The following is a 19,058-nucleotide window of genomic DNA, read 5'->3' as shown; positions in this document are numbered from 1 at the left end:
TTATTCTATTTTTGAAATAAATAAAATTTTATTTTGATATGTAATTTAATGAAATGTTTTAACTGTTTACAATATTTTTAAAAGAGATAAATAAAATAAAATCTATAAAGGAAAACATTGTTAACACATTATTGTCACTGATAATTTAGAAAGAAACTCATAAAAAAATAGATAAAAACGGGATATGTTTTTAACAAAACAGTCAATAAAACAGACGTTTACACACAACAAATACTTTACAATTTAGCATTTTTCTTTTTAAATAACCAAAAAAACGATAGATTCGTAATGGATTTGTGTAAATGTTATGGAAGGATTAGCAATAGTGGTAAATAGCGACACCTATATTAGTCACAAATTTTATTTATTTGCATTGCTAATTTAACGGTTATATATAGTTTGACAAATTTAGTCACAAATAGCGACACCTATATTAGTCTCCCTTGGTTCTTGGCTTCTTGATGGTCAAACAAACAATCCTCTTTCTTATCCTTCAAGTCTGATATGATGAGTTTCTCAATCAAAACTAGTGTATAGATTGACAAATTTAAAAAGCAATAAATTGATTTTATTTTCTCCTATAACATCTTATTTCAATTGTTCTCGTATTCGCAATATACAATGACAAATCTACCAAATTATATTACAAAATAATATAAATAGATTAATAGAGAATCAAGTAAAAGAATAACAATTGATTAACACACAATCAAATGTTTATAAGGCAAGTTCTCCTCAATTTGTTAATCTATAGAAGATTCAAAATAAAAAACATCATCCAATACCGTTGTTGGATATTTTAGCATACTGAAATGTTAAGCTTTATACCATCAGGTGTCAGGTATTTTAGCATATTGAAATTTCAATCCGTAATTAAGCAGCCAAACATTATATCATCCGATACTTAAGTATACTGAAATTTAAAGCTTTATAGCTCTAGTGTTAGGTATTTTAGTGTACTAGAATGTCAATATTCCTACGTACACTCCTATGTCAATTATTTTAGCCTACTAAGTCTGCAACCAACTTTTTTTTTCAATACATATGTGTGTGCGGCTGTGCGCGTTATCTTATTTTAAATAGCAAAATTTTGAAAATAAAAACCGATAGAAATAAACATCAAAACACGATTTTTAATTTTTTAAAATAGAAAATAAAAACTCATTCAGTTTTAACTAAACGAGTTCTTTATATTTTCTTTTGAAAACCGAAAATAAAAACATATTTTATTATTCTAAAAACTAAAAACCTAATTCTCATTTCGGGTAGATAAGTTACTACACATTCTTTTTGCAAGAATAAAACAAAAAACTTAGATAAAATACCCAAAAAAAAAGTTATTTTAAAGAACTTACATACGAAAAGGTGAAAACATAAGGTATTCAAATTAAATAATTTACATACAATCAAATGAATATGCCATTGTTCAGTCCATTATGTTCTTTAACCAATACTTGATAAAATACTAGTAACACAAAGTACAATTCCAACCTTCCTGTTTTACTAATGCCATCCCAATCTCACTTCTTATCTAAATCGAATACCGTACCAACCTCATATCACGAATCTTCTTACCATTTTTATTTCCCAACAAATCTTCTACAGTACCAAATGGGAAGTGATTCGTACACAACAGTTTTTTGTCTTACACAACAATTCATGCATTATATAGTTGTACAATACAACATTTTAAAACACCAATTGTTGTGTACGGATCAGCTCCCATACCAAATATGCTTTTATTGATAATATACATATAACTATCGGTCTTCTGCTTCTAATGATAAAATTACACCTGAAAAAGTGTTAGTTCTTGATTGCGTTTCTAAATTGAATAATCTGCAAGAAAAATGTTAGTAATAACACAGTGGCTGAGGTTTGGGTTGGACTCGATTCACTTAAACAGATTCGTTGTCTGTTCCCAGGGTACAACAACCAAAGCAGCGTGTACTGCCGGATATAACTATTTGCCTGAAAGAGTCTGTAACATCCTGTTTAAAATAGGATAATTAATGATGAACCCGGAACCCCGAGAAGTAATTTTAATATTATTATTTTATATTATTATAGTCCAAAATCAAATAATAATTAGAAATGTGTTGGTTTCGGGAAGCCAAATATCAAGATTTGAATATCCAGGGGTTAAAGTGTAATTTTGAGACTTAATTTGTAAGGTTTTCATAAGCCAAGGGGTGTTTGGTATTATTTGGACTTGATTCGTAAGGGTTTTCAGAAGGAGGGGTTGAAATGATAAAGTATGTATCAATTTTGAAAGAAATAATGCAAGGAGGGGACATTCTTATTATTATGGGATAAATCTTATGGAACCGGGTATATAACTGAACACCACCGAGTATCAAACCCTAAACTTGATGCAATCTCAGTCGCCACTCTCTCTCTACCTTCATCCTTCTGACTGCCTCCCTTGACCTGTCAAAGCCAGAGAACCATCATAGCCACGACCATGTCAAGGACCACCTCACTGCCGGACGTCGTGAACGGCCGCGAGGCAAACATTGAGGCCGACGAATGACCACCACTGCCCCACTATTGCATCCACTGCCATCAAATGTCGCCGTTTCCGTGGTGGCTGAAGAAGAAGAAGATCAACGTGGTGGTGGTGGGAGGACCGGTCGCAATTGCGGTTGTTGGATTCGTCATTGTTGTCGCTGCCATGCGGCTGTTCCTCCGTGAAGCTACTGCCAACGTCACCTGCCGCCGTTAGAGTTGTGGCTGTTGTCACCGCAAACCATTAGGTGGGTGGTGGTGAATCTGTTTCGGGGTTTGTGTGTGTGTGTACCTTCGGGAGTGATCCAGTCAAGGTCGGGTATGAGGTTTTGTGACCGAAACACGTTTGGAGTCACCATAGCAGCCAACCATGGTGGCTGTTGGTCGGATATTGCTCTTCTTCCCCCACACCACCATCGGCCAACATAAGGGTGGATGTGTGTGTGTGTTATTAGTGTTTGTGTGTATTATTAGTATGTGTGTGTGTTTTATTTGGATTGAGTTGTAAATTGTAAAAGGTGCCCGAAATAATAATAGAAAATCCATAACCTCCATCGTGAGGTTGATTCGTTGGGATGCATGAAACCCTAATGGGCCCAATAAGGCCATAATGGGCCCAAGGAAACCCTAATGGGCCCAATGAGGCCCAAAGTGACCTAAAAGCCCAACCAATTGATTAATGAGCTAGTATTGGGTTGGAAACCCCAATTAGGGTTTGAAAAACCCTAATTTTGGGAATTTATCGGGACACACACGAGAATTATTTAATAAACTTGAAATATTCAATAATAATCATTGGCAAATTAACATAAGTCAATATTAGACTTAATGGATTAAGTCCTTAATGGGTAAGTAAGAAACACTTAACCATAATCATTATTTCATGTGAAAACCCTAATTTTGAGATTATGGGCTTGGACTTATCGGGACCCATGTTTGGGCTATTGGAATGTAATTGTGTATTAAGCCCAATCACACCATATGACTTATTTAGTAAAGTGAGGGACTTAATAGATTAAGTCCTTAATGGGTTAAGTGAGAAACACTTAACCCTAATTGTCATTTTATGTGAAACCCTAATTTCACTTGGACTTTATGTTGGGCCTTTCTATCGGGCTTTGGCGATTGGACTATTAATGGGCTTTCCAAGAATAAGCAAATGGTCTAAATAATTATATGGGTTTTAGGACAAGGCCCATGTGAGAGCATTGGGCCTAATTTGGAAAATTGGGCCATAGATGGGCCATAACTAGGCCCTTATGATTATGTGATATTGGGCCATGGGAATACAAATAGTTTGGACTAGAATAATTGAACGGGCCTTAAGGAAAGACCATGTAGAGGTCTGGGCCCAATTTGCAAAATTGGGCCATATGTTAGGATTTAGCCCATTGGTTGACTATTGGGCATTTGGAGTGTGAGTTGGACCTTGGGCTTGGAACCCAATTATTAATTGGGTATTGTTTGATGTTGACAACTTGGGGATTTGTCAACCAGCAACTGGAGTTTTGTCTGCGGGACTTCAGCAGTGTGCCAGGTGAGTTATCCTCACTATACTCAAGAGTCTAAGGCACCAAGGCTGACCCTTTGGATGGTTATCTAGTCATGTTATGTTGTTATGATCTGTTAGATCAATATCCTGGTAGATGGGATGTTATTTGCTGTTATGATCTGTTAGATCAGTATCCTGGTAGATACGATGTTATATGTTGTTATGAACTGTTAGATCGGTATCATAGATAGTAGGATAATATTATATGATATACGGTATGATCTGTTAGATCGGTATCCTGGTAGATAGGATGGTATTATGTGCTATGTGGTATGATCCATGACATCCTTATCTATTGTATGCATGACTTATATGGTTTATGTAGCTTTTATAGCTAATATGAATTATGTGATTATGTGGACTTTGTGGGGTATGCTCTGGGGAACTCACTAAGCATCAGCTTACAATTTGTTGATTTGTTTCAGGTACTTATGAGCCTAAGGGCAAATGCAAGGCTTGATGGCGCAACATGCACTCTCCGACATTTGATTTGATGGGACACTCTGATATTAGAAATAAAATGTTGATGTTATGGATTCTGAAAACAATTGTTATTGATATTTCATATTTTATGGGAATGTTTTGATTAATTAAAAATGAAAATTTTATTTGGAAATTTGGGTCAGACAATATATTGGTCACGTTGTGAGCCATTACAAGGCAAAAAAGTCATGGTCCTTCGATCCTCATGATGTGACAGACATAGTCTCATGTCGTGAGAATTGTTTGAATGGCATTTTGAAGAATTAAATCCCTTAATCCGTTAAGCCACTAATCCACCTCCTCCAGAAGATTTCCTTACACCCCAAAAGCCCCAAAAGCCATAAAAATCGGTGCTTTAAGGTCTTGCATGTCCAATGCAAGACTTGAGCTTAAATTATATCATTTTATGAAGAAAAAAGTTCAAAACCTTAACGTGAGCTCAAACATCAACTAAACTTTAGATCTACTACATATAATCACCAAGGGACTCTAAGGACCCATAAAGTTGGCAACTTTATGGAGTCCCAACACTCTTAACACATCAAATCATGAACCATAATGCATAAAACCCTAGATCTAACAACAAGCAACCATAAAGCATGAAGCTTGAATACTCACAAGGTTCCAAAGAAGTTGCTAGAAGATGCTAATGAAGCTTTCAAGTTTGATCTATGCCCCAAAGATGATCCCTTCTTCTTCAAGTCACCAAAACACCACCAAATGCTCAAGAACTCAAGGATGGGGCTAGGGTTTCGTTTGAATGAAGTGGATGCTGAATAAGATACCCTAGCCCCTAGGTGATGAGATAAGTTCCTTAAATATTTAGAGAACCCAAAAAATTTGTGGGCTTGGGCTACAACTATTCTTACGTCGTGGCACTCCATGTGTCATATCGTGAGCTCAACTGGATGTATTTTTCATTTATTCATGTGTCACGTCGTGACCTTCCTATGGTCACGTCGTGACGCCTATTTTTCCTAAAAGTCATGCCTTTGACTCCTTGATGCCCTAAACCGATCTGCTCTAGAAACTGATTGTTACAATTCTCCCCAATGCTAATTTTTAATATTACTTTTAATTATTTTATTATTTAAATATTCTTTACTTTTTTATTATATAAGTAAATTAAAGACAAAATTACCACCGCCACCTTTGCCACCCACCCCACCCCACTCCTACCTCTTCCATCACCCCTTTACCGCAATCAATACCAACACTAACCCACCATTTTTTTATAGGAGATTTAAAAAATAAACAATTTTTTTATGAAGACTAAAGACATGAAAAAAAACTTTTGGTGCATATCTTATTCCGTAGATATGAAAAAAGATAGAAGACATTTTATCTTTTCCAAAATAAACACCACCTGACTAAATTTTTAATTACTTATGTTTATGTTTATAGATATATTTATTTTGGTATTTTTTGTAACTTTATAATTGATTTTATTACATCATTACATTTTATATTCATAGTCAAGTAGTTAAAATTAAAATAAATAGTATTACCTTATTGATGAAAGATTTTCAGAAAAATACCGTCTATAGACATTTTTTAAATTCCAAAATATAGACACAAAAAATTGGATTTCCGGGTATAGACATGGATTCTGCGGATGTAAATTATGAGGGTTCCACGAAATCCACCGTAGCTCCGCTGAATAGCAAATGTTATGTGGACACGACTGCCTTCCTCGTTACTCCACTTTGAAAATTGATTCCTAAAGCATTCGGCGTTATAACTACTCCCGTGTGTAGGATTAGTCCCGATGAAAGAGACTTGAGTGATGGGTCGTGCCGGTGCTCCACAACTACTAGCATGGTGCCCTATTTTTAGGCAATTGCAACATTGCATCTCATGACAAACCCCATGACGATGGAAACTACACTTATCACACTTCGGGATCTTTCCCTCGTATGGCCTGCTCGGTACTGGGATGGCAGGGGTTTCCACTTGTTGCTGTTGCATAGCAAGTTTTTTTTTTGGGATTTCTTGCGTTCTTTCTGAGCTTAACGCTTTCGTTTCTTGTTCTCTGTCTTTCGGCTTTGCGAGCCAGTGACTGTTACTATTTGTTGGTTTCCCGGTTTGGTACTACCATATAAACTCTCGATTCCTTTTTCAGTCTTGTTTGTGTTGCCTGAGTTGATGTGTGTAAGAAAGTTGTCACAGCAGCTGCTACTGCAGCTTGTAATGTAGCGGTGTCGATATGGAGGATGGGGGTTTCGTTGCTCGGCTGATTGTTTCCTGATGACGACATGATTCTGTAACACGAAAGATAAGGATTTGTGAGCGATTCTGGTTGAAACTAGATGTACTTCGATTGCTCAAGAAAAGAGTAAGAGTATGTTCTCGAAAGTTTGACCTACATCCCTATGATGCAGTCCTAGCACGGAATGGAAGTATGTTCGCGGAGGTTCACCTACATCCCTATGATGCAATACTAGTAATGGGTAGAAGTACGTTCGTAGAATGGTCTCAAGAAGTTTGTCGTTCAAGCCGAGGTATCGTGGGTTGGTGAATAACAGGATCCAACCACTGAAAGAGACATGGAAATGTCTCTGGAGATAATTCACTATAGTCCAATGACTTGACTAAAGCATGTTTCAGATAGACCCCAATGAAAGTATGATAAGAGTACTTGAATGAAGAATGATACAGAAGTTAGCCGGCTGTCAATATCTTTGATATTCACGACGTAAAGATTCAGGAAAAATGACCTTGTAAAGGTCTTACATCATAGCCAGAGAAGATAGTTCCTGACAGCATAAAGACTTAACAAAAGTACTTACAGTACAAGATAATTTCATAGAAAATGCCACATCAGGCATAGACAGAAAAACGATTCCTTTTAACAAGGAAAAATAAAGTAATGCGTCTACTACCGGCGACGGTCATCCCTCTGGTGAACTCTCAGTTCGGCCAGTTGACGTTCTACATCAAGTAGGTGTTTTTCGTACACCCTCTGGTGTACTCGGAGCTCTATGACTTCGGCTCGTGATTCAGCTAGTGCTTGCAGCAGGGTTTCATGGTTTCTCTCTGATCTCTCATGAGCATCTTCTAGACGGATGGTGCGGAGGGTATGCATTCTCGCATCGGCGACAACTTCGGTAATCTGATGTAAGGTTGTCCTACCTTGAATCTCATTTCGGGCCACTCTGCGGACCAAGATTGGCAAGACTCTATCTGTTGAGCCCCCATTGCTCAAGTTGTAAAAGCTTCGGTCGCCATTAAATGGCATGGGATGATCTTGTCCTTGGCTCCATGTTTCCAAGCATTCCACTCACTAAGGGTCGGGCCATGAAAAGCCGGACGAGGGTTAGTAATTGGAAAGGGAGCTGCTCGGGGTAGGTTCTCAACCTCTGGTTTGGAGTTAGCATCGTCCGAAAGGTCTTCATCATGGTGATCATTCAAGGGGATAGGATGATCATTCTCTGGTTCTTCTCCAAACCAACCAGTTTTGACTACGTTCGGAAGATACTGGTTGCCGAGGGGATGGAGTCCAGCTATGTTTTCTATGCGAGAATTTAGGGTAAGAGAATAATTATTAGACGAACTATCTAGATAATTATTTAGAAAACCTTCATTAGTTACATCGCTATTTGTGAAGTGCATACCAGCTATGTGTAATCTAAACAGGATAGACCTTCGAATAAGTGACCTTAACTCCGTATTCACACAGAATAGGGGTGAAGTAAAATTTCCACCGATTCTAAGTCTATAACATCCTAATTACATATAGCCTTAGTGTATCCACTTAGCAACTATCAACTTAGTAATGAAGATCCCGTTTTAGTTCTCAAGTATAAAGTACTTATAGTAACACCAAATACTCCTATAGTATTTTAATTTTAATGTTATGTTCTATTGTTCTCATTGTGGTAGGGTTGGTAAGATTTTAGCATTGTTGCAACCACACAGTTACACTTAGGCACATGCTAGTCAACCCTCGGATAATATAGGTGATCAGGCTATATCTTCCCAGTTTTGACCATATGTCTCTAAGCCCACTTGTGTTGCCCAACAATCGTAATTCTTTTGTACTGTCCTAGTGACACTGATTTTAGTATGAATGCAGCATGTATACTTACTTAAAAATTTTATTATTTAAATTATAAACTCTTGGTTAGAGTATTTTTAATCTCTTATGTATTTATAGTTAGTATATCTTTTATGGGTTGATATACTTAATTCACTATAAACAATGCTCTCATACCAATCTGTCACACCCCAAAACCAAGAACGGCGGAAACGTTCTGGGGCGGAGGACGTCATGTGCAGTATCACAACAATGAAAAGTAGTAAACAAGCAACAACGTCATCCATTGCATTAATAATATAATTATTATACAAGTGTTCTGTCAAATTTTGATAAACACTAAAGCAGAAATCAAAATGAAAGATGAGTCTTGAACAAGCTCCATCTGCCCTTCTCCTTGCATCGGTACCTGTCTATGATGACCTGAGGATACATGTAATTTTGAAAGCGAGTATCAACTTTGAAGCTGGTGAGATCATAAGTATTTAGTGTCTTAATTTGTATGTAAGAATTTGTAAGTAAATGAATTGTAGGTATTGAAAATGTATATGAACTGTAAGTATGAAAATGTTTGTAAAACAACTGTAAACGTTTGAAAAACTCTAGAAATCCTTATGATTCCTACTATTATATAAGGGTGTCTTCTACCAAGACCTAACTGTTCTCAATGCAGTCTTCTACCAAGACTTAACTGTTCTAAATGTTCGTGTCATGTAAAAGTGTGTAATTTTCCCAAGTGTAACTATTATTAACAAAATATAGTTTTTACATCTACAGTTTAAGTGAAAAGATCACTAAATATATGTACAGAGAAAATCAATGTAGTACTAAAACGTAGCGCTATAAGAACTACTGCTGTACTAACTACCTTAAACCAAATTTATATTAAGGCATCATGTGATTAATTGTACCATACTATTGACTGGTAACAACGACATAAGAATGGTCGTAATAACGGAATGACGTTTGGCACCCGCAGACCTGCAGGTCCGGCTGTAGCTAGCAGCAAGGTGTAGGATAGTCAATCCAGTATAGATCTATACGCAAACTCACACTCTCCCTTCAAGAGACTCTGGCTACAACTCGGGCCATGACATTTAAGGCATGCTCCGATACAGTGGATCACAATTTTATGAACGTATTAATGTAAGTGTAATGTACGGAAATGTTCGACGTGTGCTATCTGTAATGTGTGTTCTCTCTCTATCTAGCAAGTATAGTAACGTACTCGTTCTAGTATCGTTGTATATGTTCTCTTCCTAGTATAGTTGTATACGTACTCATAGTAATGAAATGTTCTAGCTGTAATGTATGTGCTCTCTATCTAGCAAGTATAGACTCATGAATGAACTGACTCATTGTATGATATCGCGTTCTAGTAATAGTTCTAGTATCTTCCTAAACTACCCATATGGTAGTTTACTAGTAATCTAACTGGTACGTATGAACATGGATGTATACCCTTGCTACCCAAGGGCATGGGATGAACTGGAAGGGCCTTTATGACTATATATGTACACATGATATATAACTAATATTTAAACGACCTTCGGACAAGTACCCGATATCCCACCAGACCACATCTCAAGCGCGAAAAGGAAATAGGGTGGATTGCCTTCCTAAGTCTTTTAAACATTTCTTATATAACTATACATATTGAGGCATGCAATTTATAATATAAAAGCATAAAATAAGATTTGTAAAACCTTTGAACATAAATATTTTCTAAGAAAAGATCGACTTGATGTCGATCTATAAAATGGTTTCGAAGGCATGGGTTTGATAAAACAATTTAGTATAAAGAACATTTGTTTGAAACGCAATTGTAAATAAGTTTGAAATGTACCATACAGAATAAAATGTACAGTGTAATAAGGAGTTTTTAAACACATAAAGTGTTTATGAAAAACATTTGAAGGAAATTGTTTGGTAAAACGACTAATGAGTAGCCAATCATTTGAATGCCGCTTATTAATCACATGTGATTGATATAATAATTAGCATAATTCTACTTGTATCCCCCCCATAAAACATTTAAAAATAGTTTGGAACATTATTTAAGGGGTATGAACTCACCTGCAGTATGTGACTGGAATTGAACGGACTGTTATCGTAAGGAAGGATCGGACAAGTGCTTGGTGTCAAGTGAAGACTTTAGACACGCACAATGATCCTAATTACATATGAAGACATATGTATATAAATATTTAGTGATTAAAACACTAATTATACAAGTATAAACATTTAAACGCGAGGAAAACACTTTTGGTCAAGTGCTAGGAGGCTAATGGGTTGCAACAAAGGAGTGCAAGGCCTCTAATGGGAGTTTAAGGTCTAATGACCATATGTTTTGGATTTTACGGCCCAGAGGAGTAAACTCCTAGTCGTAAACTCTCAACTAGGTCTCTAATTGAAGCTTAGATTTAATACAACTCAAGTGGTGAAGTGCTTCTAGTCTTAAACAAGTGTTTGGGCTTCCCATTAACTCCTTTAAGGAGTTTACGGCCCTGGGACCATATCCCATGGAGTTTACGGCCATAAAATCCCTTGGGAGGGTGTTTATGGTGTTTTCAAGTCTCTAACATTTAAAGGTTATGATCTATGTTGGGTTCTAGGCATAAGGAAGGAGTTAGGGTGTCATTTGACCCCTTTATAGGGGTTTACGGCCCAAGAACTTGTCTTGGCCGTAAACTCCTTAACACTTGTGATTCCTTATGTTTTCTAGGCTTTAAACACTTTAGGGTACATGTCTAAATTCAAGTCTAAGCCTTAGGTGCCTTAAAAGCACCATTTGAGCATGTTATTTGGAGTTTACGGCCTAAGATATTCTTGGGCCGTGAACTCCCAAACTTGGGTGATTCTTGGTTGATTTCATGTCCCTAACACACTCCTATACAAGTCCAAGGTAGTTACAAATCACGGGGGACAATCTAGGCTTGGTTTCGGGAGTTTACCGCCCAAGAACACCCTGGGGAGTAAACTCCTAAATCGGATGATTTAGCTATGTAATCTATGTTATGAACACATTTAAAGCTTTCTAACACTACTAGAAAGAGTTACTCACAATTTGGGATAAAAACCCGAAGATCCGTGAGAGAGAATTTTGGCTTTTCTCTAATTGGAATTCAACTAATGAACCAATTTGGTTCAAAATTTTATTTATAGTCCTGAGATATTTTGGCAGAAATATTTTTATTCCTGAAACAAATTCTAATGTTCTAGAGTATTGGAATAATAGTGTTGCACAAAACCCTTGTGCATCCACTCTCCTAATATCTCCTTAAGTGTAAAATCCTGAAAACTGCCAAACTTATACTTGAAATCTGAGTTTTCACTATAACTGTTATAGTTCTATTTGTTGGATTAGTGTCTAAGTCCATAACTATTTTGGTATGTACTTGACCCGATGGTGCATGGTCCTTTTGGGTTGCCTTCACCAAAGCAACTTGATTGGAGAAATAAATAGAAAGAGAGGATAATATGATTTATTAATATGTTATAAGGATAATATATTAAAGGAGAAATCATATTTGTTTAATTAATATTGGTCAATAATTAATTGAGAATTAATTTTGTGATCAAGTGTAATTAATTAAACTTGAGGGGCTGAATTGTAATTATGTGATAGTTACAAAATAAGGTAAGGATTATCTTATGAGTATGGTGAACGAATTTAAGGTTGGAAAGCCTTAGAATTTGAGTATGATAAGGATTCAAGGATTATCTTATTGGTTGCTTAATGGATAATCAACTAGATAAGGATAATGACTGAAACCCTATCTCTACACCTATATAAACACCCCTAGGGTTATGAATTCGTGTATCCCTTCCCAAGAGGTCCCAAATACGAATTCTAACCTCCCTCCTCTCTCCTTATACCTTCTCCACTTGCTTATGGTGTTTGTAAGCCATTAGAGGAGTGACACTTGTGACTCTCTGCTTTCCAAGGTCAATTCAAGGAGGAATTGGATTGTTATTGCTACATAACAATCAAGGTATGTTCTTAAACCTATTTACATGTGAATTCTGATTTCCATATGCTAGAATTAGGGTTCAAGTCTTGGATTCAAAGTATGTACAATAGAGAAACCTAGATCCAAGCTTTAGGGTTTGTATGAGCACATAGGATGTCTTATGACCAAAAACCCATCAGTGGTATCAGAGCCTTGATTGGTTTCTATTGTATTGATGCTTGTTGTAACTAAAAAATTCGATTTTTTGCATTCTGGAGGCTGGACTCGCCGAGTCCATGGCTGAACTCGCCGAGTCCAAGGTGACTCGACGAGTCCAAGTCTGACTCGACGAGTCAACTCGTCGGAAGGAGGGTACTTCGGGATTTCTTGCTGTTTTTGCTTATGGATAGTTACCTTATCATGTTAAATCAATATTAATCCGATTATATGATATATTTGACTATATTTTTTGATCTAATTGAAGATATTTATCAATTAATAAGATAATTGTTTCCTTATAAGATAATTGATTAATTATTTTGAGTAATTTGATAAATTGTTTTGCAAGAAATCATCAAATATGGATAATTATGTGATTAAATGTTAATTTGAATTATTTGTTATTTGATCCTTGTTGTTATGAAAAGTTTCATATTTTGCCCTTTAGGTTTTATAGTTTAAATTTGAACCCAAAAGTTTTGTTGTTTTGAAATTTAAATAGTTGAAACCCTAATGTGTTGAAATGTTTCAAAACTTGCCCTCAAGTTTTGGAATTTAAAGGTTGATTAAAAGTTTAATTAGAAATGTTAAATTCTAAAACTCTAGTATTGTTTTGAAAAAGTTCAAATCACACCCTTATGGTTTTATTAATTAATTAAGGTGTATAATTAAAAGAGGTTTAATAAATCCATAAAAGTTTAGGTTAACCATTTAATAGAATTAAAAGTGTAATTGTTAAAGTTAACCACATAGTATTTTAAAAGTTATAAAATACACCCTATACTATATATAACATTAAAAGTCTAACATTATATATATGTATAACTAAAAGTCAGTCTTACCGTTAGTAGGCCTCATTCACGAAGCTGGTCTATAAGGGGTGTTTAAGGAAATTGCCTATAAAATGGCGATTGAATGGGTATCCACTCTTACCCACCGCACTCTTGACTAGTGGAGGGTCGTTAGCCGAACGGGTAGGATAGGACGAAACCTTCCATTATAAGTATAATGTATTACTAAAGTAACTAAATGTTTTCATAAAATTCCCAATCTTAGTTACTTAGGCAAAAGTGAATTGATGCAATTCCATGAAATTACACTTTGTGCCCTTGCGAAGACGTTAGTGGAGCGTGTGTGGTTAACCGGCACACTAAATGGGTCTAAGCAAAGGTAGCAAAGGGTGACTCAATGTTTGTCATAGTTCGGTGGAGCGTGTGTGGTTTACCGGCACATCGAATAGGTGACTGTAACATGTGAGGGCACCATGTGGTTTGCATGGTTATTCACACCCGCTTTGTGATCCTCGGCATCCCAGTCACAAACAAGAGGGGCATATCGAGATATAAACATGCCATTGAAAGTTCAATGTATCTCAAAGGATCTAGGAGTTTTCATAGATTTAAAACTTAAATTTCTTTTTCGTTTTTCATGGTGGAAATTAGTGAATCGTCATTCACTTACCTTCAAATATTCTGCAACTAGATTACGGCATCCCTTTTCTAGGTTGTAGTGTATTGTGTTGGGTCCTAACCTTGGAATTTCATTTGGGTGATCTACCAAGGACTCAATCTATCAACTAACTTGAATTCGTTTTTCTCCCGTTTTGTAGATGTCAAAGTTCGACAACTATGGTCTTCTCAAATCCCGTGGAACAAGCATTCCACATGAAGATGATATTCCACGATTCGATCGAGGAACAAGAAATCATGCTTCACTTCCTCCTCCTCCTCCTATTGTTCTCCCCAACCCACAAGATCGAAGAATTGAAAGGTTCAATATCACTAAAGCCCTATTGGAAATGAAACATGAAGATGGTAAACCCGTGTGTGCCCACGTTCTAGGAATGAAATCACACATCGATAGGTTAAAAATGTTGGGTGTGTCATTCCCGAATGAGTTGGCTGTGAATTGGGTTTTGCAGTCACTTCCAGAATCATATAATGAGTTCAAAAGAAAGTATTATATGATGAATCATGATGACAACCTCATTGACCTAACTTACATGCTCATTGCTACTGAATCAGAAATGATTTGGCGAAGCAATGGAGCGTATTTGTTGGGAGAGTCAACCGACCATACTTCCGAGGACGTTCTAGGAGAACCGACCTGCGTTTGCTGCCAAAAGAAAGGGCGTTGGATACAAGTCTGCCCAAAAAGCCTGAAGAGTCCAGAAGCTGGGAGAGTCAAAGAGTATGGCTGCGCTTCAGGTAAAATCCACTATCTAACTCCATTAAGTTCCTATTCATTAATTCTTAATACATAATGTAATAAGATTGCATTTGAATGTTTTACAGGATCGGTGAAAAGAAAGGAAGCTTGGTGAAAGAGCAAGATGAATCTAATCACAAGGAATGGATCTTGATCGCATGGACTTGAAGATTAGATTTTGATCTTAGATAGTTATGATAGAGTTGTTAGAAAATTTTCTTTTGAAATACATAGTTTTCAATGGATTTTGCATTGTAAGGACATATGTTTTCCGCTGCTTTTATAAATAAAATAAAATTTTTTGTTTGACTTATTTATTTATTTATTTCCTTGCAATGAAATCGTTATGAAAATTGGTGTTTGCATATTTCTACAACAAATGGATATGATTCTTATTTATGGTGTTTATGGAAAAGTCAAGAATTTACCAAATAGGGAGAGTTTTCTCATCGCCCAAGTTTCAATTGGACAGAAATTTGGAATCATGCGACTTGGTTGCACGATGAATGAGAAATTTCATATTTGGAAATTAGACCAATTCGTTGACAAAGTGTCAAGTGAAGGACTAGAAGATCGAGTACACAAAGTTGCGTGTTGATCAAGACCACCATAAGAGTAACAAAGACATTCGTCATGATTTACTAAAGGTTTAGTAAATATGATTATACTTACAAGATTAAGTGTAATTTTGAATTGATTAAAGGGTTTAGATCAATAGCAGAACGAATAAGAAGAATCAAGTAGGCAGAAAGATAAAAGTTTCTCCATTCTAAGAAGATGGGAGAGTACCTTTTATGCTTTATGATAGGTCTTAATGATTAAGAACCATATCTCAATTGATCCTCTAAGTGAGTCTTAGTACAATTGTATGTCTAAGAAGAGGAATCAAGAATTGAAGAAATGGTTAAATCAAGAAGTCAATCATACTTCGTTCCAATGATAAATCTTAAAGTTAAGATTGTGATAATGAGTGATAAGTATTAAGAAGGTTTGTAACTTTCATTAAATGTGGTAAGATTGTGATGTCTTGAATAAGACAAAGACCAACTTGGACCAATTTATGAAGTGTTTTGATAAAAGCTACACTAACTCTTGAATATTTGTTTGTCAAGAAATGTTTTGACAAGAGAATCGTATATGTCAAGGAGTCAGTGGGAGTCTTAATGGTCTTGAAAGGTTTCAAGAACAAATCAAATAAACCTTACCAATCATCACTAGCACACGAGTTGAGGTTGACAACATATCGTATTGACATTATTTTGATTATGTGCTGTTCCAATTGAGTTAATTATGCATATGAGTTCTATGAGTTCTCATCTTGAATGCATAAAAGGCAAGGGACCTTAATCAATGAAAGGTACATTGATAAGAAAGGGTGAGATGCTTAATTACTTGGAAGACGTGGTGGGCAGCTGTGCTACCATGAGGCAAGAAATCAAGATTAAGAAAGTTCGATCCATATGAGTTTGAATTTGTCGTAAACGTTGGTTTTGACAAATTCACATGGATAGGAACGTTTATACACTATTTAAATCTAAGTGTCATAAGATTTCCTCCTTCATGAAAATGATTGTGAGAAAATGCTTTCACTAAGAAAGATTTTAAGAAGATAGTGATTATAAAATTGCATTCTCGAATTCAATTATGGTTACGGCATCCCTTTCCATAATTTGAATTGTGAGGTTTGGCAATTAGTCTTAATTGTTTAGACACACATATGAAATATCGAAGGCAAATGTGTATAAGTTCAAGAAACATTGATAAAAGATTATCAAAGCACTAAGTATTAGAAACATGAACTTAAGAAATTCAATAAGCATTGTTTTTTTTTTCTGAAAGTTAAGATGTTTATGAATACATGTCGAAGCTAGTGGGAGCATAAGTGTTATGTTTTAATCATCAAGATAGTGGGAGCATAAAAGTTATGATTTTATGATTATTAAGGAAAGTATTGCAAGATTAGCAATATTAATTATAGAAAACAAGAGTCATACTTTGCAAAGTTGCAATAATTGAAGAGTTGTTTTGCTATAATTAAGGGAGAGAATATTATGCTTCATTTCAAATCTAAAGGTTTAGGTTGAGAAATGTTAATAAAATTTAGTCAAAGGTACAAAGTGTGTTCTTAAAATTTCGATTATGATTACGGCATCCCTCTTCACAATTCGAATTTTGAGAACATAGCAAATAAAACATTATGCGTCGTGTCCCATACGCTTCGGGTATAGGATCGATTGCAAATGCTTTAATGTTTGACCATTTTCCAAATGTCTAGCACATTTAGAGGGAAAAAGGACTAGAATCGGTTTTGACTAAAAACAATTAAACAACTATCAAAGGACAATCCAAAGTTAGACGAGGATTGGTCGCTTGTGAATAGTTGGAAGTATAGTATTGGAAAATATGGAAATGTGTCCATATTGGATGGACCACATCGACATCATTACGAATAGATAAGATTCTATTAAGAATGAGTTGTCATATGGAAAATATGGAAGTGTGTCCATATTGGGAATTGAATATTGAGAAATCTATGACTAGATTAGAAACTTCTATGCAAAAGGATGTTCAAAGAAAGTACTTTGAGTGAGAGACATCACATCTATGGAATTGTCTTGTAACAATCTCCGATAGAAGACTTTGTAATATCATTGGCAATGTCTTTGTGACTTTGGTGCAGTGACATTACGAAAGGATAGTTGCATAGAATGTTAGAATCTAGCATATTCTATAAGTAGCAAGAATTTGATATTCTTTAACTTATGAAAAACGGATTTGGAGTTGTGAAATGAGAAGGATTGGAAATGTATTCAATGAGATCTATTTCACAAAGTAAGAACCATAGGTAAACATTGTGTTCATGCTAGGAGCATGGGACATGTGTTGGAATTCAAATAAGAAGTTGATTACCCGAAATGACAAATAATGAGTAATCAATATGGTGATAAATAAAAGGCGTTTTATTTATACTCAAAGGTTTGAGGCCATATGGGATTAGTATTATTCTTGTGTTTCACTTTGCATGTTTTGACTTCCAGAATAATTGAGTTTATTAAGAATAATCGAATTATTCAAACGGGCCACAGTCGTTCATATGTTGGAAGTAGATATGAATGAAGATTGTCATGAATTGGTGTGTGGATTGTCTATAAGGTATTAGACATAAGCAAATGTTTGCTGCAACGTTCATGAGTGCTTATGAATATGATTTGAGCATTGGATCAAACCCACGCTCACTTGGATCACTCCATGAATTGTATCACGAGTGATTGGTGAGACGATAACATCTTATATTCTTGAAACCGAGATGTGTGAGTTGTATCTTGCGAATCGGTTGCACATTGATAATATGTAAACGCACTAGTAACTTGGTGTTATAAAACATATTGTTGTGTGTGATTCGGTGCGTGAGTGCAAGCGAGCATTGTATCAAAGTTTATCCGTTCCTTTTATTCAAAGTAGAATAAAAGCGATATCTTTGGGCCCCTCGATGGTTTAGTGATGACAAACATAAATGCTCGGCCGGGCTAGGGCTAATTTGATTTGTTCAATTAGTCAGTCGTCATAAATCGGAAATCGAGACATAGTACAAAGAGAATGATTTGAAATCATATCTCATTTGATATCTAGAATGGAGGAATATATGATCCCTTATCTAAGGACACGCGTATTTGATATGATCAGAGTTGACAGCGGCTTTGGAAAGCTACGATTGCAGATCGGGATCCGAAGTCATACGCAGAATAGTTATTAGACTTATCCAAGTGGGAGACTGTTGGATTAGTGTCTAAGTCCATAACTATTTTGGTATGTACTTGACCCGATGGTGCATGGTCCTTTTGGGTTGCCTTCACCAAAGCAACTTGATTGGAGAAATAAATAGAAAGAGAGGATAATATGATTTATTAATATGTTATAAGGATAATATATTAAAGGAGAAATCATATTTGTTTAATTAATATTGGTCAATAATTAATTGAGAATTAATTTTGTGATCAAGTGTAATTAATTAAACTTGAGGGGCTGAATTGTAATTATGTGATAGTTACAAAATAAGGTAAGGATTATCTTATGAGTATGGTGAACGAATTTAAGGTTG

The sequence above is a fragment of the Lactuca sativa genome, chromosome 3 (genome assembly GCF_002870075.4).
Source record: "Lactuca sativa cultivar Salinas chromosome 3, Lsat_Salinas_v11, whole genome shotgun sequence".
Taxonomy (NCBI): domain Eukaryota; kingdom Viridiplantae; phylum Streptophyta; class Magnoliopsida; order Asterales; family Asteraceae; genus Lactuca; species Lactuca sativa.
This window is presented reverse-complemented; position numbering follows the sequence as displayed.